This window comes from Pogona vitticeps, chromosome 3, assembly GCF_051106095.1.
Source record: "Pogona vitticeps strain Pit_001003342236 chromosome 3, PviZW2.1, whole genome shotgun sequence".
Taxonomy (NCBI): Eukaryota; Metazoa; Chordata; class Lepidosauria; order Squamata; family Agamidae; genus Pogona; species Pogona vitticeps.
The window spans coordinates 128,507,950-128,533,607 of NC_135785.1; the positions used below are offsets into that span (position 1 = coordinate 128,507,950).

Below are 25,658 nucleotides of genomic sequence, written 5' to 3' on the forward strand. Positions count from 1 at the left end.
AGACTTTTAGAAATCACCTGGAACTTCCTCCCACCCTGGCTGCTCACTTGCATTTGGGGGCTGCAGTGAAACCTGCTGAGTGAGAGGTGCCCATGTAGATGAGGGAGGTAATTGCTTGAAGGAATCAGACCCTACCCATCTGCAGGCCTGATGCCCAACAACATTCCTATGTAACAGGCTCAGTTGTTAACTCCTATAAGGTAATTTACACAAACAGAAATTTAAATAGAACTAAAGTATTGCAGGACTGTGAAACCTGAACACATTTGTAAGGCAGAGAACTGTTAGTTCAAGTGGCCGTTAAGGGTTGAAAATGGATTGGGAAGGGTGCTTTTCTGCTACAGGTTTTACTGTCATGCTGCCTGGGAAAAAACGGGAAGGAGGGTATATATGCATATGTATGTATGTATGTATGTATCTATGTCCTCTTTTAAATATGAGTTTTAATCATAGGGCAAACACAATGTATCTACATTTGTTTATGTCAAAATGAACTCCACTTTCCAAATGAATGCTTTGAACATTTAGAATGCCCTATTAAAATAGACAAGGTGAATAAGCAGACAGAAATGTTTGGTTTTGACACAGAGTGGGGCTTCCTTGCCCCACCACTTATTTTTTTTTTTAATAAAGCTAAGTGTTTTCTTTAAACCTGCAGTAAAAACTGCCAGGTTTCTGGAATTGCATGGCCACAATTCAGACATACAATCCAATTAAACTTTTCTGGATGCCACTGATACCCATAGAAAAGGTTTAAGCAGGTCAGTGGGATTTCATTGTGTTGGATGGAGCTCATTACTCCAGTTTGTACTAGATAGAACAGTCTCTTTCCTAGCTACATGGAGCCAAATATCGTTTTGCTTTCTGTTAGGTGATCTTATAAACGTATCTACCAATAATTAAATACAAATGTAGAGAACAGAATAGTGTGCTGTTAGTTAACAAAACGATCTCTTTACTTACCCTGAACCCACATTTCAATTTTTAGCTGTATTAGTTCTCACTCTGCATATCTAAGTTTTTACCATTTTGAAGACATGATTTGCAAATGTGAAAGTACCATCATAGGCTGATCACCCCAGAAACTAGGTTAAGACTACTTTATGTTATTCTGGATGCAAATGTGTGGATTTTTTTGTTTTTTGTTTTTTTGTTTTTGCAGAGGAGGATCTGTCAAGTGTTAAAATGTATAGGTATCAAAAAGACTAGCAGACCACACATGTGTAAAATAGCCTTTAAATGGTTAAACCATGCTCAAACTATGGTGCTTTCATTTGCAACTGATAGTAGAATGGATAATGGTCCAGCCAACATCAAATATTTTAAGTCCTTCGTATGGGTAGAGGTATAAGTATATGCTCCCATTTCCATTAAAAGAAACATACTTAGCATTGACTGGACTGTGTCTTTGATATTAGTAACACATTAATAAATGAAGGTAGAATGCCATACATTGGGCTTTTGTTTATATGTTTTGAGGATTATTTTTCCTAAAGGGGAAAATATTGCTAGTTTCAAATAAAGTAGCAGAGATATTTCAAAGTAGTACCTCTAGTTTTCGTAAAGCTGCAGTAGGAAGGAATGAAGTAACATGTAAACACTCCAGGAGTTCTTTAACTAGTTTTCCCATCATCCCTCACTATTAGGGCTGATTGGAGCTGCAGTCCAATACCATCTAAGCTACAGCATGCTCTCCACCACTACATTATAATGTAAATAGGCTCTAGATCGCAGTGCAGCAACTTGTTGCCAATTTACAATAAAAGACAGGGGAGAGTATAAATGGAATTAGCTGAACCGAAACCAGTGGGCTCAACTGGGGTGTTTCACTGGAAAGCCAATCTCTTCTTGATGCAGAATGACCATATACTATACTGGACTATTCTAGAATGCTAGTGGAAAATTATTTTGTCTCTATTTTTTAAAACTTCTCTACATGGAAAGTGGTTTCTCTGAATGTTACTGAAGTAGTACATAAATCAGAGGAAAAAAATTAGCACACTGTTTTTCCATCTGCTGTTTTTTTATCTTCAGAGAGCATTTTAAAATATTGCCACTTTCCACATATAACATTGAGTTCTACAAACTGTGCAGATTGGAACTCAGCCCTAATAGAATTCGAGTTCCACTGATGCTGTATAGAACAGAACATGACCTATGTTTATTTGTTTTCCTTATAAATAATAGCAGTTGTGGGATACAGTTTACGTCAAATATAATACAATCTGGATAATGGCTGTTAACTACATTGGCAATGTCATATGTTTTGTCCTGTGTTACTTCTAATACACTGTACTGAGCCACAGGGGAATGAGCTGAGTGTATCAAAAGTGACACAGACTCTTTTCATGTTCTATGCTTAATGGGGAGAAGTGGCTCTCTTACTCATGATGCGCCTAAAATGAACTGCTAAAGGATTTGAGACACTCCTTCTTTATGGCTCCTTAGGCACCATAACAACAGTTTATTTTCTCATGGAGAGCTTTTGTATCTTTATTTCAGAGTAAGCTCCACTGGCAAAAGGAGAATTTATTTCTGAGTAAACACACATGAAATTGGGATACAAAAGCCCATGCTTCAAACATTGGGAGCTTTTGTCTCTTTCCAAGAGACATTCTGTTACACCTGAGTGTGACCAAGAAACAGACCCTCAAATGTAGCTGTGCAGATGGGAGCAGGGTTTACTCCCACTCCAGTGGTGTCACAGAATTGATGATGCATCTGTCCTTTTTCCTATATAGGTAGATGGGTGCTGTTCATGCACATAGGTGGGGGAAGGTGATACGTAGCAGTCGGGAACAGTATTTCACTGCAGGCAAAATTGGTCCACTGCCTTTGCTACCCCCAAAATGGTTCTCATGAGTCTCCACATTCCATACCTTTTTTGCTTTCCATCTACACCTACTTTGTTCTTGTAATGACCATTTTGCTAATCTGTCAGTGTCCAAATGGGAACAAACACTGGGATGACATGTGGACAGGGAAAATATCTGGAAAGTCAGTGGCTCAAAACTGCAATCACTGAGAGTTTGACCTTTTGGAAAAGCTACATCTTTTAATAACTGTACACATCCTTCCACCCCATATAAGGTTGCTTCAACTATTTTTCAACCTGCTATCAAGTTGTGTTACAGAAACAATTTCATTTTCTGCTTATTATGGATGTATGTTGCTGTCAATTAGGTAAGTTGAGCAGTACCCAAAATCTGAAAAAATGATTTTAACAAAAAGTGACATTTGGAGGAAGAATATTAGGTTAGGGCAAAACTAAAGATAATTTGATTTATAATTCATTCAAAATGGATTCGCCCCCGTGGTATTTGTTTAAATCATGTCTTTTCTAAAAATGTAAAATTGTATGATCAGAGTATCAGACCACTCTGCAAAACTTGCCCTTTCCCTAAACTGTTTTATCCAGTGTAATATTTACTTAAATATGGAGAATGATATTTTGCTGAAACGTAATATCTCTTTAGAAAAACATATGTGTATTTATGGCAGTGAAATGTAAAAAATTTAAATGTAGTGCACAAGCTGAATTGGTAAAAATGGCCTTTTTTTCTTTAAAGTTTTGGGAAGTTCTTAAAATGCTAACCAGGAATATGCATTAACCTGCAATATCTGATAACACCTACTGGGTGTGCAAAATCTGTAACATAGTATGACACAGGTGATTATGAAATGAGAGAACTCAGTCACTGGAATAAATCCATCTTCTTTTCCCCTTGGAAAAACAGGGTCACAGAGCTTTAGTTCATAAATAATAGTGATTGTCGTGCTTCATATCTTGGGGAAAATTATATTATTGAAACCTAGTTGCTGGATAGCTAATTGCTGAAATGTATTTGTTATGAAACTGATTGGATGCAGCTTGAGTCCAGAAGGTAAGAATGATACAGTGCAGTTAAGATTAGAGGATAGAATAATAGTTTTTAGAGAAGAGAAGGGGTTAGAAGTCATTTAGTCAAAACCCCAGCTCAGGACCTTGCAACCACAGAACCCCTCCAAGATGGCCAGCATCTCTGGTGAGCATTGTCATTTCTTGCATGGGCTTATATACATTTGCTCTTTTTTTTTTTTTTTTGGTAGATGCCAATATGGAACAAATGTCTCTCTTATTCTTCTTATTATTCAGCCACTAAAGTGGACTGAGGAATCCTTGGTTCTGTAGATCAGTGGTTCTTAACCTTGGGTTACTCATGTGTTTTTGGACTGCAACTCCCAGGAGCCTTCACCACCAGCTGTGCTGGCTGGGATTTCTGGGAGTTGCAGTTCAAAACACCCGAGTAACCCGAGGTTAAGAACCACTGCTGTAGATGAGAGCTGTAGGTCTGTCTCACAATCCCAATGCTACCTGGAGCTTATGTGATTTCAAGTCCAAGATATCTGATGGTCTGAATGTTGACCACCCTACTTTAGCAGCTTCAAAACAAGAATAAATTCAGTATCCTCACCAGTCTTAGTGTTACAGAAGCACCACTGGGCAAATGCTGCTGCCTGTGTCATTTGAAGTCGGCACAGGAAATTACATGAAGTGTCGGTGAAATGAACATATTTTGATGAGAAATCAGTATGTCTTATGCAAAGCTTGGAAAAGTTACTTTTTAAAACTCCCATAATCCCACAGTGGCCGTGTTGATAGGAGGATTCTGGGAGTGACTATTAAAAATTACCAGTCTCAAGGTTGCATCAACTCAATGGGCCAGGATGCCTGCATGCATCCTTTGGTGCAATAGAACAAAGCATTTATTGTTTTTGGATTCTTGCCTCAAACACTCTAATTTTTAGAAAGTTGCATTGTCAGATGACGGTATCCAACTTCTTTAACAGACAATCTACAAATGTGGCTTTTCCTTGGCTATTTTATTTCACATCCGAGGTCAAAGATGCTCATATTTGAATGCTTTCACATAAGGGTTTGTATTGTGCCAGCACCCTCTCTGCAGAAGAAAACAACCTGATGTGCTGGATGTCTCTGTGCAGAGAGGTTTTTATTTTCTCATCGCAGAGCATCTGTCTGAGGTATATTTGGCAAACCTGGTGGTGATATTGTGGAGTCAAGCTGCAGTGCACACTGCAACAGTGAAAACAGCTAGAATGTTAAATGTTTGAATAAACATGAGTTCAAATAAATGTACATATTTTTAATAGAATGAATATCTTCCTCCATCTCCCCTATACACATTTAGCTTTAATACTAGCAATAGGAAAGCTGTTGCTTTTTAGTGTTGTGTTTTTCTTCAGGCAGGCTTTCCTTAGTGACCTACTTCTAGAAGACAGTAAGGGTTATTTATATTTTGTTGTTTCTAAATCTGCTATTTGTAATGCTTTTACTTAACATTTTTATTATAATGTTACGATTTTTCTTTAATATTTGAATAATTTACTGTAGGTCACCTTGCATCATTTTTTAGGAGAAAGTTGGGGTAAAATACATACATACATACACACACACACACACACACACATACACACACACACACACATGCATACATACATGTTCCCACAGTCCCTTATTGTTCGTTGTTCTGGCTACAACTGATGGGAGTGGTGGCCTAACAACATGTGGAGCTTTCCCCATAGCTGTCTTCTGGAAATATGTATCCATCAAATTCCGCCTATTTCTGCTCCCAAGTTTTTGCATATAGTATGGGGTGCATCTCTCCAGAAGGACACATTTCACACAATTAACATGTTATAATTATTAAAAATCCAAATGACAAGGCTCAAGGATAGGTAGTTAAGATCCATTCTCTTTCCATTTAAAATAAACTTTCACTGAAGTATAAATGCTAGCAAGCTTAAGAAATAATTGTCCACAGTAGCTGTTTCAGGTAGTCAAGAGGGAGATGCATGAGGTAGAAAGTTACAATTCTGTTCATTCTTACTTGGAGGCAGTGTAATGTTATATTAACATGCAGTTACAATGAGTTGAGGAGGCCAGTGAAAGACCCACTGTGCTTAATGCAGTCAGAAAAATATATATCCCTGCGTGGAGAAAGTTGTGGAATATAACTGCAGTGTATTCCTTGTTACAATTATTAGCTCAAACACTAACAGGTGGTTGGCGTAAACAGTAGATCAATAACCTCATTTTATGCCATTTACTCAAAAATATATGCCACTAATTTCAGTGGGACCTAATCCCTACAGAGTGAATGAGCTTGTAACTCTTAAGTATTCTCATCTGTAAAAACTGGTTTTGAATTCTATACCCTGTTTACTTTCTCTTTGGTGTGGTCTGGGCATAACTTTTAAACAATGACTCATCAGTATAAGCACAAGCCCGGGATAGTGGACTCCTAGTAATACTGTGCCACAGCTCACAGTTTGGAATAGTCACATGTTAGAATGAACACTCCCGGAACCAATGTGTTAAAAGCCATGTTGACTGGAGTTTCTGAGAATTTTAGTTCAAAATGATAAACTAAGATATAGCATGGTTTCTTCTTGTTTCTATTTCTATTTCTATATGTGAACCAGACTTCTTGGATGCAATTCAGTATACTAAAGTTTAGTGGCTCTGTGTCAGGTGAATGCCTAATTTCTGTGGGTTGTTAGGCAATAAATTAGATGTCCACGTCATTCCTGTTACTTACTGGACTCAAAATGGTGACTGAACTAGAATAGAACTGAATGAAGTCTTTCAGTTTTTCTCTGAGTCTGCACCTGTTTCTTTAATGGATGCTTCATCAACTGCTTACGTGAGGTCCAACTTGAAGATTAGGTAATTGGAAGAGTTTTATCTGCTAGACTTATGTCCACAACAGGCAAAAAGGCACAAGAGCAGGTCCAGTAGGAAAGGCATCATGCCTGTCACCATCTCTGACATATCTGAACAAGCAGCTATCATAATGAGGATTATTATCCTTATGATATACCTGCAACATTTGCTGTGACCAAAGGACTGCAAAAATGGGGTCCCCCCATGTACCTGAAAGGCTTCATGTATAGGGAATTATGTCGGTAGTGGGACTAGATGGTTTGTTCATCAGCTTGGCAAAGCTGATGATATTTAGGTTTGTTGCACTTGTTTATATTTGTTCAGCCCAACATAGGTAGGAGTGAACAACTGAAAAATAATTCCATATTGTAGCCTCTCAGGTGCTGTCAGCCCCCCCCCATTACATGCATAAAAACACACAAAAGAAAACCAAGTCCTTTCTGGTGCAACATTCCCTTCCCACAGGGGTTAACCTGATGCCCATGTGAAGCTTACCGGTGATCAGAAATACAAGCATGTGGATGGCTCCGGCCTCAGCCTTTACTGACACATCCTTATATTTGATTATCTCTTCTAATTCCTTAATTGCTGTTCTTCTGAATGTAAGCTGCCTTCCGATTTCATGGCTGCAGTCTCCATTTAGATTGATGACTGAATCAATGTATAGAAAATATTCAATAATTTCAGTTACTTCATTGTTAACATTAAAGTTGTATAGTTCTTCTGTAGTACAGTGGGGTCTTGACTTGAGAACTTGATCCGTATTGGAAGGCGGTTCTCAAGTCAAAAAGTTCTCAGGTCAAATCTGCATTTCCCATAGGAATGCATTGAAAACCATTTGATCCGTATCTGCTCTTTTCGGTCCATAGAAACTAATGGGAAGCTGCTATTCCGCCTTCGACCACTAGAGGGGGATATTTTGTTTCTTTTTTTCTTAGGTCAAGAAAGGTTCAGGGAAGGCAGGGCAAATACAGTCCAGGCAGGACAGTACCAGGCAGTCCGAAGACTGTCTCCCAATCCACTCTCTAAACGCTGGGAGGAGTGAGGAAGCAGACAGGCACCCTTTTCACTGGCCAACAGTTAACTGAAAGTTCAAATTTTGCACTTTCCCTGCCTCCCACATGGTTTTTTTCAGTTTTTTTCAGTTCGTAACTCAAATCTAAGTACGTAAGTCAAGTCAGTATTTTCCTATGAGAGTGGTTTGTAGGTCAAAATGTTCGTAACTCGGGCCATTCGTAAGTCAAGACCCCACTGTAATGCTTTTTGTCTTAATGTTTAACTGCAGTCCTGCTTTAGCACCTTCTTCTTTCACTCTCACTAGAAGTCATTTCAAGTCATTGCTGCTTTCTGACAGTAAGATAGTGTTATCTGCATATCTTAAATTAATGATGTTTCTTCTCTCAATTTTTACTTCTCCGTCATCTGAATCTAGTAAAGTTTTCCATATGATGTGTTCTGCATAGGGATTGGACAAGTAGCAAGATAAAATGTGCCCTTGTGCGACACCTTTTTCTATAGGAAACAATTCTGTCTCTCCATATTCTGTCCTAACAATAGCCTCTAATATAGGTGGTAATATGTAGCCATCACAACTAGTAGTTATTGAGATTCTAAAGTTTAAAGAGTAGCCAGAAACTTGTTGCTTACAGACAGTAAGTAGAGAGTTGTGCAAGCGAGCCTACCTGTTTTGCAAGACACCTTTCTCTAGTCAGGAAAGTGGTTGTATATGTGTTGCATGATGGGTTTGCTTTTATGCACACATCGTTTTCTCAGTCAACTTTTGGCCAGTGACTTCTTAAGACAAATTATTTCACAGCTCCAAATTCCCCAGTGTCTGTTACAGTGACATTAAAAAGTATCTCATGCTTGTTATCTTTTAAGAAATCTAAAGTGATTCATTTTTTAAATGACATTGGTTCAAAATAATCAGGGATAGAAAAGATTCCAAAGTGGTGTGGACTTACATGCTATATAATTATTAAAAAGATAAAATATCCATACCACAAAAGAGGAGGTACTCCTCTTTATGTAACAATTATAATTTGGTTTGCTTGAATTATTGCAGAAAAGGAATTAGTTACAAGTAGCTCACTATTTTTAATTCATTATTTCTAAGCTCTGTGGGAAACCTATGAGAAAGAATATGCCTAATCCTCTTTTAAAGCCAACTAAATTGACAGTGATCACTATATTTTGTGGCAGTAAAATGCACAGATAAGAATGCAATATGTGGAAACATACTTCTGTTCATCTGAACAACAACTTCTTTGGCTTCTTCTCTCTTTCACACATATATACATATTCTTCTACAGCTCCAGACAGGTATCAAGGCCAGGAATTTTATTGCATTTGTGATGGAATGTAAGCGGGCATATGGCCAACTAATATATTTGCATATAAGAAAATCTGTTAGCTTGCGAATTATCAGTGGATGTTTGTTTTTCTTTCTTTTTTTTTTTCCAGGAGTGTTTGACTGAAATAATTTCTAACCTTTTCCCAGTTCTGCTCCCATGTCTTTTGACTGAAATACAGACATTAAGTCTGTACAGCATTTGCCACTACCTGGGGTGGGAAACATGTGGGCAAGGCATCACAGGAGTCACAGTCAAGCGACAACAGGAAGGCCAAACATTCAACAAATCTGTTCTATTTATAAAAATTATTAATTTTTATTAAACAAGCATTCAGCCTAAACAACAAAAACCTAACACCACAATAAAATAGAATTACATAATACACCAGTGCCACCTTCACCCTCAGGGCTAGCATTAATAATATTTTTTTAAAATTCATTCAATCAATTTTTCTTCAAAACTTCATTGTTTCTTCCCTCGGTGTATACCCCTTCTCTCTCCGAAATACATATTCCAAAAATACACTCCATATTTTCTTAAAATCATTATTTTTGATAGGCTTCTTCTTATTTTCATATCACATGTCAATTTATCATTAATTGCCATATCCTGTAATTCTCTATACCATTCCTCTAAATTAATTTGGTTATCATTTTCCCAATTTCTTGTAAAAATTAGCCTTGTTGCTGTAACCATTATTACAATTAAATCCTCATTTTCTTTCAACAATTGATTTTTCTTAGCCATATTCAATAAAGCCATTGACATTTGGATATTTAGTCCAGTTATTTCCCTTATTTCTTTAAAGATTTACGTCCATTTTTTTCTTTCTTACTTCACATAACCATCACATATGTAAATACGTCCCCTTCTCTTTTTTACACCTCCAACATAGTGATGATACATTTTTATTTATTATATTCAGTTTTACCGGTGTTAAATGCCACCTCCATATTACCTTATAACAGTTTTCCTTTATCCTTACAGACATGTTCTTCATAATTCTTTGATCCCACATTTTATCCCATTCTTCTCCTAGTGCTTCTTTATCCAAATCATGTTGCCACTGTGCTTTTAATCCTTGTGTATCCTGTTCAGCCTGGATTAATACTTTATATATTTGACTCACAGTTCCCTTTCTTTCTGTCTTTTCCTAATTTCAGTCTTTTTTCAATAATCTCTTCAAATCTTTGACGTTTTTCTACTTTTCCCTTCCTTAATTTTCTGTTCCCTTGTCCACCTTTCTATTTGAATCATAGTAAACTAAGAAATCCCCTCTCCTCCCAAAATCTTTTGTATTTCTTTTATCTTTCATCTTCCCCATCCAGTCTTTTATCCTATTTATCCCTTTATCTTTTAATATGTTCACTAAATCTGTTCTAAAGTGTTGAATATCTTGGTCTTGAAATGAATTTGCTAAAGTAGGGCATACTAATAATTGATTATCATCCTTCCCCCCCCCCCCAATAATTCCAGAACTCAGGTTAGATTCATTTGAATGATACAGGATTCGGAATCAGGAGAGAGAGAGAGAGAGAGAGAGAGAGAGAGAGAGAGAGAAGAAAATCCTTTCTTTTTCTCCCTGCAGTGAGATACCAATCTGTACCATTGTCAAAATTCCTTTGAGGTTGCCTTGAAAAGGCATATAGCTGTGTGGAATTTGGTAGCTTCTTGTTTCAGATAAGGAGAAAAAAATAAGCAAAAAAGTGTGGGGAAATGTGAATGTGAAACTGGGAATCTTGTTTTTGTATGAAACTGGGAAATCTCACTGGTGTAGCAGAATATCATGGTATGCTAAGACGTGGAAGATAAGTGAGAACAAGGCTTTTGAGTATTTTGCACCTCCCTGTTTGAAACAGAGGAAGATAATGGGTTAATCACGCAGCATTTTCGGCCAAACCTAATTGCTAGCCAAAACTTGAGTTAGATACATTTAATCAATGGAACCTACATGAGTATTTCAAAAGTCCAACTGATCCCATAGTTGAGAAAAACAGTTGTATTTAGGCCATAATTATCTTCTGGAATTCAGGGCTACAAGAGATGGTAATGGTGAGTGTTTACATCATTTTAATAAATGATTAGGCAAATTGATAGAGGACTAATTTATCAATGGTTTTTCATTTAAGTGGGACCTTTTGAAATGTCAGTTAGTAGGGCCAAAAAGGGTGGGGGAGGAAGCTATGCTCATTCTCTCACAAACCTCTTTTTGAGACAGGTTGCTGGTTTTCATGGACTTTAATCTGATACAGGAAGACAGTTCTTGAGCTCTTACAGAAGTTTGGTCACTTATCAGAAGGCAAGTGGGATTTCCTCAATTTCTTTCAAATGAGAGCACACTTGTATATAAAATTGGAAAAAAAAGGTGGTGAAGATGACTGGAGTGATTTTACAAAAACAGAAAACAGGCTTCTTTTTCTGTTTCACATTTCTGGCAAATAAAGCCTTTCTCTTTTTTACTGAAAGAGATGAAAGAGTTGATGGATAAAGGGAAAGCATCTGATATAGATTCTTTAAAGTGGCATGACAACAGTATCGAAAACTATCTACATATGCAAGTCATGTTGTTGATCATAGAGAATATTTACTGTCGCACTTGTGATGCAAAGATCAGGGATTTGTAATATAGAGGATGTGGAGACAGAATAAGAGAATGCTGGCTACGGCTTTTTATTGAACAGTGGCAACAAAAAGGAACTCTCAAGCTGAGAATCACCATGGTTTGTGGTAGTAGGCAGCTCTGTAACATTTTAAGATAAAGTACAGATTGTTCGTCATACTTCCAGGCACCTGATGTTTACCATGTGCTGACAGATTACTGTCAAATCCCAATGCAACCTCATCACCAGGTGTCCTTCATAACATCTGAGAAGAGAATAGACTTTGGCAGGGGTGGAAGAGAAAAACCCCATAAGCTGAGTTCACACTGTTCAAACGATGTGCTATTGTTCCTTTGCTAGCTTTTGAAATTGTTATGTGTCTACTTTAGGAACACAGAAGCAGGAAAAGAGGAAAAATCTTGAAAGTTTCTGTGTTTGTGTGAAACCTTTGAAAAATGCAGTATCAAACCAGACAGATCCATTTGAATTTGTATTTATTTATTCTTTGCATGCATGGCTGTTTTATGTCAGTTAATGAAAGCTCTGGGTTTCCACTGTGGTGTAGTGGATACAGAGATGGAGAAGGACTAGGTCTAGGTTAGAATCCCCACTCAAGCATGGGAACTCACTTGGGGAGTGGGACTGGTAAAACTATTCCTTAAAATATCTCACCCTGAAAGCCCTGTTAGTGCTGCTATAAGTTGGTTCTAACTTGACAACATGTAACAAGAACAATGAAAGCTCTAACCCATTATCTTTGGTTTTGAAAATGAAAATTGAGATTGCAGTCACAGAATGCACACAGTGTGTCTGTCAAAGTTCAGGGTGACTTACTGTAAGTGTGATCACTCTAGAGTAGAGTGCATCTGCACTGCACAGTTAGATCAGTTTAATACCACTTTAATTGTCATAACACCATTTCACAGAATTCTGGGATTTGTAGATTGGTAAGGTACTTAGAAGTCTTACTGCAGAGAGGAGAGTTAGCTCCCTCAGTTGCTGCAAGAAACTGTAAGTCTCTTGTCTAAGTATAAAGCCTGGCATTCTGTAGGATGGATCTGTGACAGTTAAAGTGGTATCAAACTGATACGACTATTGTGTAGATACACTGACTAGAAACTAAAGAGCAGTGTTGTAGTTCATGTGCAGAGTAAGACTACAGCCTGCAAATCTAATGAAATTAAAATGTAGAAGGCACTAGGGACTCAATTCAACCTGAGTCTTAAGTCAAACTTTGCTCCTGCGTTACAGAACATGCTTCCCCTGTGTGCTGCTCAAAAACTACTCTGGAAGCTTTTGCAACACTCTGGGGTAGATTTTTTGCATAAGTGGGTTTGCAACAGAGAAAGATCACCTCTCCAGATTTTGCTGATGGAAGCTGCTCTGTCAGTAAGATGAAATCTACTGGGTCCTGGGGCAGATCTTATGAAAGGAACATCTTGTAACATCTCCTGATATTCTTTCTACCTGTACAGCTATAAAAAGAGCTTTTCAAAATGATCTTTTAGATGTTCCATTGAATTCATCTGTGTGGTTGCATTAGCTGCTTTTCATTGTATGTAAAGATATCTAGTATAGCTGTAGCACTTCACAGTGTTCTAAGAATGTCATTTAAACTGCTTCAATTCAGACAAGTGGCTCAGGAATGAACTGCCTTGGACACACACAGAGAGACTTCTTTTTCTTTGCACACTAAAGGAAGAAATAAAAGCTTTCATTTTCCACTAAAATATTTCTGTGTTATGTTTAAAGCAGAGCTTGGAAATAATTATTTAAATATAAATTTGTTGTTGTTTAGTAGTTAAGTCATGTCCAACTCTTCATGACCCCATGGACCAGAGTACACCAGGCCCTCCTATCTTTCACTGCCCCCCAGATTTGGTCAAATTCATGTTGGTAGCTTCAATGACACTGTCCAACCATCTCACCCTCTGTCGTCCCCTTCTCCTCTTGCCTTCACACTTTCCCAACATCAGGGTCTTTTCCAGGGAGTCTTCTCTTCTCATGAGATGGTCAAAGTATTGGAGCTTCAGCTTCAGGATCTGTCTTTCCAGTGAGCACTCAGGGTTGATTTCCTTCAAAATGGATAGCTTTGTTCTCTTTGCAGACCAGGGGACCCTCAAGAGTCTCCTCCAGCACTATGGTTCAAAAGTATCAATTCTTCGGCGGTCAGCCTTCTTTATGGTCCAGCTCTCACTTCCATACATCACTACTGGAAAAACCATAGGTTTGACTATGAGGAACTTCGTCGGCAAGGTGGTGTCTCTGCTTTTTAGGATGGTGTCTAGGTTTGTCATCGCTTTCCTCCCAAGAAGCAGGTGCCTTTTAATTTCGTGGCTGCTGTCAGTGATCATTGAGCCCAAGAAAGTAAACTCGGTCACTGCCTCCATATCTTCCCCTTCTATTTGCCAGGAGGTGATGGGACCAGTGGCCATGATCTTACTTTTTTTGATGTTGAGCTTCAGACCATTTTTGCACTCTCCTATTTCACCCTCATTAAGAGGTTCTTTAATTCCTCCTCACTTTCTGCCATCAGAGTGGTATCATCTGCATATTGGAGATTGTTGATATTTCTTCCAGCAATCTTAATTCCGGCTTGGGATTCATCCAGTCCTGCCTTCCACATGATGTATTCTGCATATAAGTTGAATAAGCTGGAGGACAATATGCAGCCTTGTCATAATCCTTTCCCAATTTTAAATCAAGCAGGTGTTCATATCCAGTTGTAACTGTTCAAGCCGTCAATTGTGACGGCTTGAACTGAAATGAAATGAACTACCATTTTTGTCCTTTATCATGTCCATCTTTGTACAAAAAGTTCCTTTAATATCTCCAGTTTATTGATTGGTACATTAAGATTGGTATAACAAATAAATCAGGTAATCACATAAAGAAAGGCTCTAGCTCACACAGACTCATATCTCCACACAATCTGATCACTATCTCATCTCAACACTCACAGATCCTGATCTGCCCCTCACACACATACACACCCCTATATATCCCAGCTCCTCCCCCTGATGTCCCGCCTTCTGACCACCATTGGATGTTAACACTCCAGCCTAAACCTTGAAGGACAGGTGACATCATAGCTGTTTGTAAGAATGATAATCATCTGAATTGAATTTGCCCCTTCCCATCCATTTTAGTTCACTGACGCCCAGAATGTCAATGTTTATTCTTGCCATCTCCTGTTTGACCTTATCCAGCTTCCCAAGGTTCATAGATTTTACATTCCAGGTTCCTATGCAGTATTTTCTTTGCAGCATCGAACTTTCCTTTCATTTCCAGGCGTGTCTGTGGCTGAGCGTCCTTTCGGCTTTGGGCCAACCACTTCATTAGCTCTGGAGTTCCTTGTACTTGTCCTCCGCTCTTCCTCAGTATCATGTTGGATGCCTTCCAACCTGAGGGGCTCATCTTCCAGTGTCCTATCTTTTAGCCTTTTGTTTCTGTCCATGGAGTTTTCTTGGCAAATATACTGGAGTGGCTTGCCAGTTCCTGCTCCAGGTGGATCGCGTTTAGTCAGAACTCTCCACTATCATCTGTCTGTTTTGGGTGTTCCTGCATGACATAGCCCGTAGGTTCTCTGAATTACTCAAGCCCCTTCACCACGACAAGGCAGCAATCTGTGAAGGGTTAAATATAACTATTTGTCTACTAATTGATTACCTCCTTCCCTAATTAGGTTAATTTGTGTTTTAAGAATATTCACAATGAGAGTTTAAAAATAGCAAGCTAAATTTCTCTAGCACTATGCTGACTCTTAAAGAAATCCACTGGTAACCGCACACTCAGTGTTCTTGTGTCCAAAAGAATAAGAGGTTTTGGTCTGTCCTTCATTGCAGGGAGTGGCTCAAGGAGGAGGAATGTATCTGTAGAGTTCTGATGATGTTAGAAATCTGGAGATGGTGGGGACTGAAGTTGGGGCTCTGGTTCCTGCATGTTGTCAAAGCACAGTGTTTGCAAACCACACTTCTTTGTTCTTAGTCAGTGGGGAAATAAAGAATGCATTTTTTTAACAGTGCAGAAAAATATTCTGCAGATGCTCAGAGTCTGACAATCAATATGTTTCTGATTAAGAGTTCTCCACCCTTGATTCATCAACTGCTCATTGTAGCCACTTATTGTTGGACATCAGTATTTCAGTTGGTCGGTATCCTCTAATTGGAATGCATATATCCAATACTTCATACATCCATACTTCATTCACCTCTTTCCAATCCAGACAAATCATCATGTTTGAACGGTTTGCATGATGAAGAAGAAGGTGAGAAATGGAAATAAGAGAGATATATGATCAGTGAACAAAATAAATAAATAAACAGAAAATCAGTATACAGGTTGTTAGATGCCATGCTTTAGCACAGCCTTCTTTAGCCAGGTAGGTTCAGGATGTATTGTACTTCAAACTCCATCATCCCCAGCCATCAGCCAGATTGTAAGATTAGTATTCCAACATTTTGTGCCAGGTTGGAGAAATTAAAAATCCAAGGGAGGGTTATTTTGAGGCAAATATAGCAAAATCTGCCACTGGGGACAAAAGTGACATCCAAACATGCTGCTTTCTGTAAAGCCTGTAATTTCCTTAAAAATGAAGCAAACAAAAAAACTCCCCTAAACTTAAAGATTTAATTAGCAGTTAAAATGACATAATGGATTGAATTCTACCTCCTCCAATGTTAATAACATAATTTTCTTCCTATCAAAACTCGGAGAGCTACTGTTCAGTTTAAGTACATCTAGTTAACCAATTAGAACTGAAATCACAGACTGACTGTAATTTATTTAAAATAATTTGGTTTCCTGAATTTGGATATAATGCAAAATTGTGGTCTTCAAATGAAAGTGAAAGCTTTCACTTTTAGAACATGAAGGAAGAGAGGAAGAGGTAAGGAATATAAGAACACAGAGCTCATAGAAGTTTGTATTCTTGAAGGCTTTCCTGGCCGGGATCTGATGGTTGTTGTAGGTTTTTCGGGCTGTTTGTGCATGTTCTTAAGGTTTTTCTTCCTAATGTTTCGCCAGTCTCTGTGGCCAGCATCTTCAGAGGACAGGAGTCAGAACTCTGAGTATAACAACTATGTCATTATGTCAGTGTATCTGTTTTTTTTTTTGTTTGTTTTGCTTTCTTTATTTGTTAAGTAATAGCCATGGTGGGAGGACCCAGTCAGAACTATAACACATAGGAGAAAGTTTAGACTCCCCCTCCCTGTATGACTGGCCAAATAAAAATGGTTCCTGGAGGGTGCTGTTTGCCTCCTGATTCTTTCTTTTACCAGTCAAAACAAATACCCCCTGTGATTCCCTCCACTGACCACCATTCCCACTGAGTCACCTTTTCTCATGTTTATTTCCACAATGCATGGACTAAGCAGGTGCAAAACAACAATATTTATAAACTTACTATCTACAGGGTTAATAAACAGGTCATATTTCAACTTTAGTTCAAGAACAAATTGGTTAACTTTAAACTCAGAATTTGAGGAGACTTTGTACTATCTTTTACTTCTGAGTAATACAAGGTTGGTATTTCTGGCTTTCTTTGAGGCATAGCAACACTTAAATACATGAGGCAAGGGGTTCCAGAGAAAGGATGGGCAATATAACCCTGCTGGGAACATGTGGCTAGGTCTTCATTGTACTATTGGAGACTCCCCTGGAGGACCAGGATCTGACAACTCTTTTCTTGGTTCTTGGGCCAGGATACCACTGTTTTGGCAACTTCCCCTGACTAACTCAGTGTCTCGGCCCTTCACTGTTGCTCTCCTCTCTCTCTCTTTCCCCAATACAAAGGGTTCCTGGGGGATGGAGAGTTTTGAATCCTCTCTGTCTTCTTCGTCATTTAGTCGTTTAGTCCTTTCCGACTCTTCGTGACCCAATGGACCAGAGCACGCCAGGCCATCCTATCTTCCACTGCCTCCCAGAGTTGTGTCAACTTCATTCTGGTAGCTTCAATGATACTGTCCAACCATCTCATCCTCTGTCAGCCCCTGCTCCTCTTGCCTTCACACTTTCCTAACATCAGGGTCTTTTCCTGGGAGTCTTCTCTTCTCATGAGATGGCCAAAGTATTGAAGCCTCAGCTGCAGGATCTGTCCTTCCAGTGAGCACTCAGGGTAGATTTCTTTCAAAATGGATAGGTTTGACCTCTTTGCAGTCCAGGGGACTCTCAAGAGTCTCCTCCAGCACCACAATTCAAAAGCATCAATTCTTTGGCGGTCAGCCTTCTTTATGGTCCAGCTCTCACTTCCATACATCGCTGCTGGAAAAACCACAGCTTCGACTATGCGGACCTTTGTCGGCAAGGTGATGTCTCTGCTTTTAAGATGTTGTCTAGGTTTGACATTGCTTTCCTCCCAATAAACAGGTGTCTTTTAATTTTGTGGCTGCTGTCACCATCTGCAGTGATCATGGAGCCCAAGAAAGTAAAATCTGTCACTGCCTCCATATCTTCTCCTTCTATTTGCCAGGAGGTGATGGGACCAGTGGCCATGATCTTAGTTTTTTTGATGTTCAGTTTCAGACTGTTTTTTGCACTCTCCTCTTTCACCCTCATTACAAAGTTCCTTAATTCCTCCTCACTTTCTGCCATCAGAGTGGTATCATCTGCATATTGGAGGTTGTTGATATTCCGGCAATCTTAATTCCGGCTTGGGATTCCTCCAGTCCAGCCTTTCACATGATGTATTCTGCATATAAGTTGAATAAGCTGGGGGACAATATACAGCCTTGTCGTACTCCTTTCCCAATTCTGAACCAATCAGTTGTTCCATATCCAGTTCTAACTGTTGCTTCCTGTCCCACGTATAGGTTTCTCAGGAGATAGATAAGGTGGTTAGGCACTCCCATTTCTTTAAGGACTTGCCATAGTTTGATGTGGTCCACACAGTCAAAGGCTTTTGCATAGTCAACGAAGCAGAAGTTGATGTTTTTCCGGAACTCTCTGGCTTTCTCTGTAATCCAGCACATGTTAGCAATTTGGTCTCGAGTTCCTCTGCCCCTTCAGAATCCAGCTTGTACTTCTGGGAGTTCTCGGTCCACATACTGCTGAAGCCTACCTTGGAGGATTTTGAGCATAACCTTGCTAGCGTGTGAAATGAGTGCAATTGTACGGTAGTTGGAGCATTCTTTGGCACGGCCCTTCTTTGGGATTGGGATGTAGACTGATCTTTTCCAGTTCTCTGGCCGCTGTTGAGTTTTCCGAACTTGCTGGCATATTGAATGTAGCACCTTAACAGCGTTATCTTTTAAGATTTTAAATAGTTCAACTGGAGTGCCATCACCTCCACTGGCCTTGTTGTCAGCCATGCTTTCTAAGGCCCACTTGACTTCACTCTCCAGGATGTCTGGCTCAAGGTCTGTATCCATATTATTTGGGTTGTCCGGGATATCCAAAACTTTCTGATATAATTCCTCTGTGTATTCTTGCCACCTCTTCTTGATGTCTTCTGCTTCTGTTAGGTCCCTCCTATTTTTGTCTTTTATCATGTCCATCTTTGCACAAAGTGTTCCTCTAATATCTCCAATTTTCCTGAACAGATCTCTGGTTTTTCCTTTTCTACTATTTTCCTCTATTTCTTTACATTGTTCATTTAAGAAGGCCCTCTTGTCTCTCCTTGCTATTCTTTGGAAGTCTGCATTCAATTTTCTGTAACTTTCCCTATCTCCCTCTCTCCTCTCTGCCGTTTCTAAGGCCTCGTTGGACAGCCACTTTGCTTTCTTGCATTTCTCCTTAGGGATCCAGAAATTAATCAGCGACTCTGTCCCCTTTGCTCACCTAAGCATTTTCCTTATCTATAAATTCCCATTCTTCAATCTCATCTCCTCTACTTTGTCTTTCCACTTCTCCTCTTCCTGATCTTCCTTCCCATCTGTCTTCCCACCTTTTCCTCTTTCTTTACAGCATATCCTCTCTCCCTGCTTCCCTTTCTACTCCAGGGGTTGTCCATTTCCTGTGCTTTCCTACCCATGTAGTCCACTCCCTTCTTCCCTTTTTTTGTACATTTCTACTTTGCTTTGGCACATCATACTCTTCTCCCAGTCAATTGGTGTGCTTGAAATGTGGAATTTGAAGTGCCCCGTAGAGAGATGTGGCGCCCTGCTGACAGATCCTAGTCCTCCTTGGGGAATGGTTATTTTTCTTGGACTGGGTGGGGATTATACCTCATCCTTGCCAGTCTTCTCATGCAGCTCCCTCCAAGCAAAACAGTTCCATTAGATACAATCTTACATAAGATGCAGTTTTATATAATAGATTTATATAAGACATATTTTGGCCCTAGATCAGACTTATGCAAGTTGTGAATCCCCTCCTTATTTTTGGTACTGTTTTTTTTTTTGTTTTGTTTTGTTTTTTGCAAGGCCAGGCAGATAGCAAAAGCAGGAGGGCCATCAATTGTCAGTGGGTTGGCGTACATACATGCCTAGTGAGCTGCACTTGGCTTGTGCGAAGCAGCTCTTGTAAACCATTTCTATACCTCAGTCCCTCCTATATTTATTATTTTCAAATCAGACAGAAGAAGGCAATGCTGTCTTTCTAATAATGTGTTGCCCTAAAGTGGAAATGTGGTGTTAAATCTGTGGTCTTTTCCATGTGCACTTGGTTGTGTCTGTTCTCTCAAAAGATTCTCCATGCATTTCATACCAGGGCTGGAGAACTCTAAATATTGTTGAGTAGCATATCTATTCAAGACTAAGCCCCAATGCAACAATGTTCTGCAGAGCAGAGGGCAGTTCATTGCAACAGCATCCAAGATAAATAGCCTGTTATCTTCAGTGTCTAATCAGCAATGAGCACAGACATTTGTGATGTGAATGCCCTGTAGGCCTGAGGTTCTCTATGCATGTTCCAGGCCCAATGTAAATTTTTTCCAGAGAAACATTTCCCCCTTTCTGTCTGGAACTTGGCTGCTTTATTCTTGTGTTTAGATCTCTTTTGACGTATCTTCCTATCCTCTTCTAACATGAACATTTTTCTTCTCATCCAAATTTATCAATTTACCCATAACAATTAGAGTGTTGTTGAACTTTCCAAGACACCACAGCAGATTAACTAATTGCTGGGAGAGATTTCATTACTGTCATGGCTTAAGGTCATTATTACACAGATAGTTATGATAGAATATATGTAATAATATATGTAATAAAACCAAGATGGGATATACTCTTTCATTGGGAATGGAAGATTAATGATTCATTTAAGATGAAAGCCCACCTCATTAAATCAAGCAGTGCCACTATTGGATTTCTGCAGATAGGAAACTTCTTTATGGCCTCAAAACATTAGCTGTTAAAATGCTTTCCAAACATCACACTCTGATCCAGAGATACTCAAGCACAATACCATGTTCTTCTTCATGATCTATGTGAGTGCATACAAATGGGTTAATCGGTGCATGCGCAGGACCTCTCGGAACTTTCTAGAACTTAAAACATGGGATTAGTGGGACATGTCGAGTGCATGCGCCACCCACTTGAAGTCCTCTCAGTTCTCAAAAGGTCCACTGCTATCAGAAAGGTCAATAGAGATGACAACGTGATGGACAGAGGGGAGGACAGGCAGGACATTTGGATTCACAGAGGACCACTCAAAGAACCATGGTTACCGGTAAGTAAGCCTTCTTTCTTCTTTGTGGTCTCTGTGAATGCACACAAATGGGTGACTAGCAAGCTCACTTATCGGTTGGTGGGATGTCACATTAAAAATTGAAGTGAAAACAGCTCTGCCAAAGCTAGCCTCATTCTTGGCTCTGACACCTAGCTGATAGTGAGTTACAAATGTCGAGGGGGTAGACCATGTGGCAGCTCGACAAATGTTGGAGACATCTATACCACAAAGAAAGGTGGTAGAAGTAGAGACAGCCCTGGTGGAATGGGCCTTAATAGTATCTGGTGGCGGTCTTCCTGCTAGCTTGAAGTCCTCTCAGATCCTTTTAGCCACCGCTTAGGTCAGACCTTCTCGATGACTAGAGCAACTATTTTTTTAAATCGCGATCAAATATTTTGCTATTTGCCTTCCCATGCTTTCACAATACTTCTTCATTGATGTTTCCCCATGTGTCTTTTCTGTTAAGTTTTGTTTTTCCCATGTTTTTATTACTTTCATTACCCCCCTTGCCCCCTCCCACCTTTTTTATGGCCCCTTCAGGTCCATTTAAGCAGTACATGTCATGTTCACATAAGACTCCTCTATCAGACAGTCATAACTGCTGCCTTTTTTGTTTGGCAAAACAACATCAGACCCAGTCCTGTCCAGCTTACCAAACCAGCCCTCAAATTCCGTTTTCAACATCTCCACTCTTTTTTGTGGGAAAGGTCCCTTAAACCACCCACCTCCTCCATGGAACCTAGCACAAATCCTGTGCCCAGTCAGGAGTTGCCTGAATCCTTGTCGGACCCGACCACTCTATCTCCTAAACTGAAGGGTCTTTCAAAACCCTCCTTGAAGTCAAAATCAGCCTCAGCATTGAAGTCATCAAAGTCATCCTCCACACGGTCTCAGGATCATTCCACTAAAAAGAAGAAGGAGCATGTTAAATCAAAGGCCAAAAAATAATCTAAACTTTCTCAAACTCTTGAACCTCAATCACATCTTCCATCACCGATCTTGGAGAAATCTTCCAGAGATGTACCCAACTCTGTGTCAGAAGGAGAGGATCCTTTCCCAGTATCTCCTGGCCAGGCCCCAGTGTCTATAATGAGCCTTTCACCTAGTCTTGGCCTTTCAGGGGCTGATGTTCCTTTCAGCCTGGCCTTGGCCCATTCAAGCCCTACATCTCCAAGGCGGGCATCAATCATCCAGCTTTCCAACTTGGAGTCTTCTTTCCATCAGTCACTTCCTTTGCAAACATTTAGCAAAGAAACATCACCTTTCACCCGTTTACCAAGATCCTCCATATCGTGAGATCTACTACTGTATATCCATAAGCCTTCTCGACATCACCTACCTTCAGAATATGGAGACCCTATGGTGGATAAGATTGGTCTTAACATTGTGGAGACAACATTGACCCACATTCCGAAACCTACTACTGTGATGAGCCGAAGAGGGCTCGATACGTGTATGCCTATCCACCTGAATCTTCACTATCACTGCCTCAACATTGGCATAGATCTCACCAACCAAAGCCTCAAGCCATACCAACGGGTTCAATATCCTATAAATAAGCTCTCATATGTCACCCTTCTCAGCCATTTGACCAACCGCTATCGAAACGTTCCTGCACATCTTTCATACCGACTTCTGCCTTGGTTTCCCAACCTAGTACCACCCTTTCCCAGATTCGTTCTTCATATTTGCAAGTCACCACCACTTATAGAGGATGTCCCCCTCCACTAGCTGACTCCAATAAATGCCTTTCTACTCATTCTATTACTGCAGCTCAGACCCCTCTCTCCAAACCTCGGCATCAGTCACCCTCTTCCGATTAAACAGCCACTGATATTCATCAGCCTCCTTTGGAAGCTTCTTGAGTCTCCTTCCAGTTTACCCACACCTGATTCCAACGTGGCAGATAATCATCCACTTTTGCCATTGGAAGACTTCACTTCATACTCTCAACTTAGCTCCGCATGGCAAAGTCTCTCGAACTCAAGGTCAAACAACTTCCATCACCGAAACAAGATCTCCTATTTGATGATATAAATCAGGACAAGTCTCCACCTCTTAGCCTAGCCTTCATACCTGCCATGCTTGACCCCATAAAGGAATCCTGCGACAAACCCCCATCCTCTCTTCAGATTTCGAGATGAGTTGAGAACCATTATAAGACACATGGTTTTGACACTTCGTTCCTTATGAAACATATAGCACCTAACTAGATTATTGTCTAGTTCAGTGGTTCTTAACCTTTTTGAAAGAAACGTCCCCTTGAGCCATTGAGGAAGCTATCATTGCCCCCCTCCCCACGGCGATATCTTATTTATTTATTTATTTATTTATTTATTTATTTATTTATTTATTTATTTATTTATTTATTCATTTATTCATTCATTCATTCATTCATTCATTCATTCATTCATTCATTCATTCATTCATTCCACTTAAATCCAATGACCCCTGAAAATAAAATTCAATTGCAAGAAAATGAAATTCCCGAAAAAAACAGTAACATTTAATAATTTAGTTACAAGTGAATTTTAAGATGCAAATAGAAATATAAAAAGGGCATAAAAACAAACCACAATGCAGAAACTAAAAATTTCAAGATGAAAATTGTGAAATTAAATTCAGATTCGAGGAAAGTACAAATTCATGCACACTATAAAAAGGGTTAAAAAGACACAAAGAAAAATTTTACAGAAGGAAAGCAACAAAAATCAGAGTGACAAATTATATATATATATATATATAATTTGTCACTCTGATTTTTATGTATATATATATACACACACACACAAAAAGTTTACACAAAGAGCACAAACAAAATTGAAACCATAAAGCTGAGAAACCAAAATACAATATCGAACTGGAGTGCACATTAAAAAAGTACAATACAAAGAGACACACAAAATGTTTTACAGAGCACAAGAATTCAAAAATGAAGCCAACATCGTCACACTGTATAAGAACAAAGGAGACAGGGGCGACTGCAATAACTACCCTGGCATCTCTCTTCTCAGCGTTGCTTGCCCGTGTTGTGCTGAAGAGACTCCAGGTCCTTGCAGACAGACTCTTTCCAGAATCACAGTGTGGATTTCGAGCTAATAGATCCACCACTGACATGGTATTCTCCCTCAGACAGCTGCAGGAGAAATATAGGGAACAAACGACAGCCACTCTTTGTGGCCTTCATAGATCTCACAAAGGCCTTTGATTTGGTTAGCAGGGAGGGCCTTTTTAAAATACTTCCCAAGATTGGATGTCCACCTTGACTCCTTAACATCATCAGGTCCTTTCATGAGGGAATGAAGGACACTGTAGTCTTTGATGGCTCAACATCAGATCCCTTGGACATCGGATTCCAAAATATCTCCTGTATGGAGAATTAGTGCAGCGAAATCGCCCCAGAGGGAGACCACAGCTGTGATACAAGGAGATCTGCAAGCAGGACCTGAAGGCCTTAGAAATGGACCTCAACAGATGGGAAACCTTGACATCTGAGTGTTCAGCCTGGAGGCAGGCATTGCGTCACAGCCTCTCCCAATTTGAAGTGACCCTTGTCCAGAAGGCCGAGGCAAAGAGGCAGTCCCGAAAGCAGCAAAATCAGGGACCTGGACAGGGGACAGACTGTATTTGTCTTCAGTGTGGAAGGGATGGTCACTCTCGAATTGGCCTTCTCCATCACACTATATGCTGTTCCAAGTCCTCCATACAGAGCATGTTACCATAATCTCTCAAGACTGAAGGATTCCTAATTAATCAATCACCCATGGGCAAAACACAAAACAAGACATGAAAATGAAAAAAGGGTGCTGAGGTTTTATCCAGTGGAAGTAACTCCACTGATAGAAGGCACTGTCCCCTTTCAGAAGAGGGAAGGAGACAGTTTTCAGATCTGCTATTAAGTGTGAGTTGGGTAACTGAGCTTGGTGTGGTGGCAATGGAGAATGAGGGCAGCACAGGAAAAAGAAAATTAAGGTATGGAAGCAGCCTAATTTCTCCTTCCACCAGGAAGATGATCCTTACTGGACACAAGCCTGTGTATCCCAAAGCTTGAAAAATGCAGCTTGATAAAAGCTTCACTTTATCTTCCACAAACTACCTCTGATACTAAAGGGTGGCAATTAAAAACAATATGTCTCTATGGCTTCTGGCCACATCCTGATGAAAACATAGCCAGGAATATGTATTAATGGCCCATTCTAGTTTCACCAAAAGACTTAGTCTTCATACTGACCAATAATATGTCAGCTGGCATATTATTGCCATTGCTGGCAATAATATGCTAGCAATTGGTTTTGTCACTTCAGCTACAAGTCCTAACAGAATTTTAAGAATCAGAGAATCTTAGAATAATAAAGTATTTGTTTGAAAGGAAAG

The 25,658-nt window shown here is 39.6% G+C and overlaps 1 protein-coding gene and 1 long non-coding RNA gene across 13 annotated transcripts in view; both read left to right on the forward strand.

Annotated features, from left to right (window-relative positions):
- Positions 1 to 25,658, forward strand: part of PCDH17 (protocadherin 17) — a 317,366-nt gene that overhangs the window by 6,395 nt on the left and 285,313 nt on the right. The gene's annotated exons all lie outside the window — the stretch shown is intronic.
- LOC144588250 (uncharacterized) lies at positions 4 to 20,566 on the forward strand. Its single transcript, XR_013543704.1, has 2 exons — positions 4 to 11,130; positions 11,297 to 20,566. It is a non-coding gene; the product is annotated as an uncharacterized LOC144588250 (long non-coding RNA).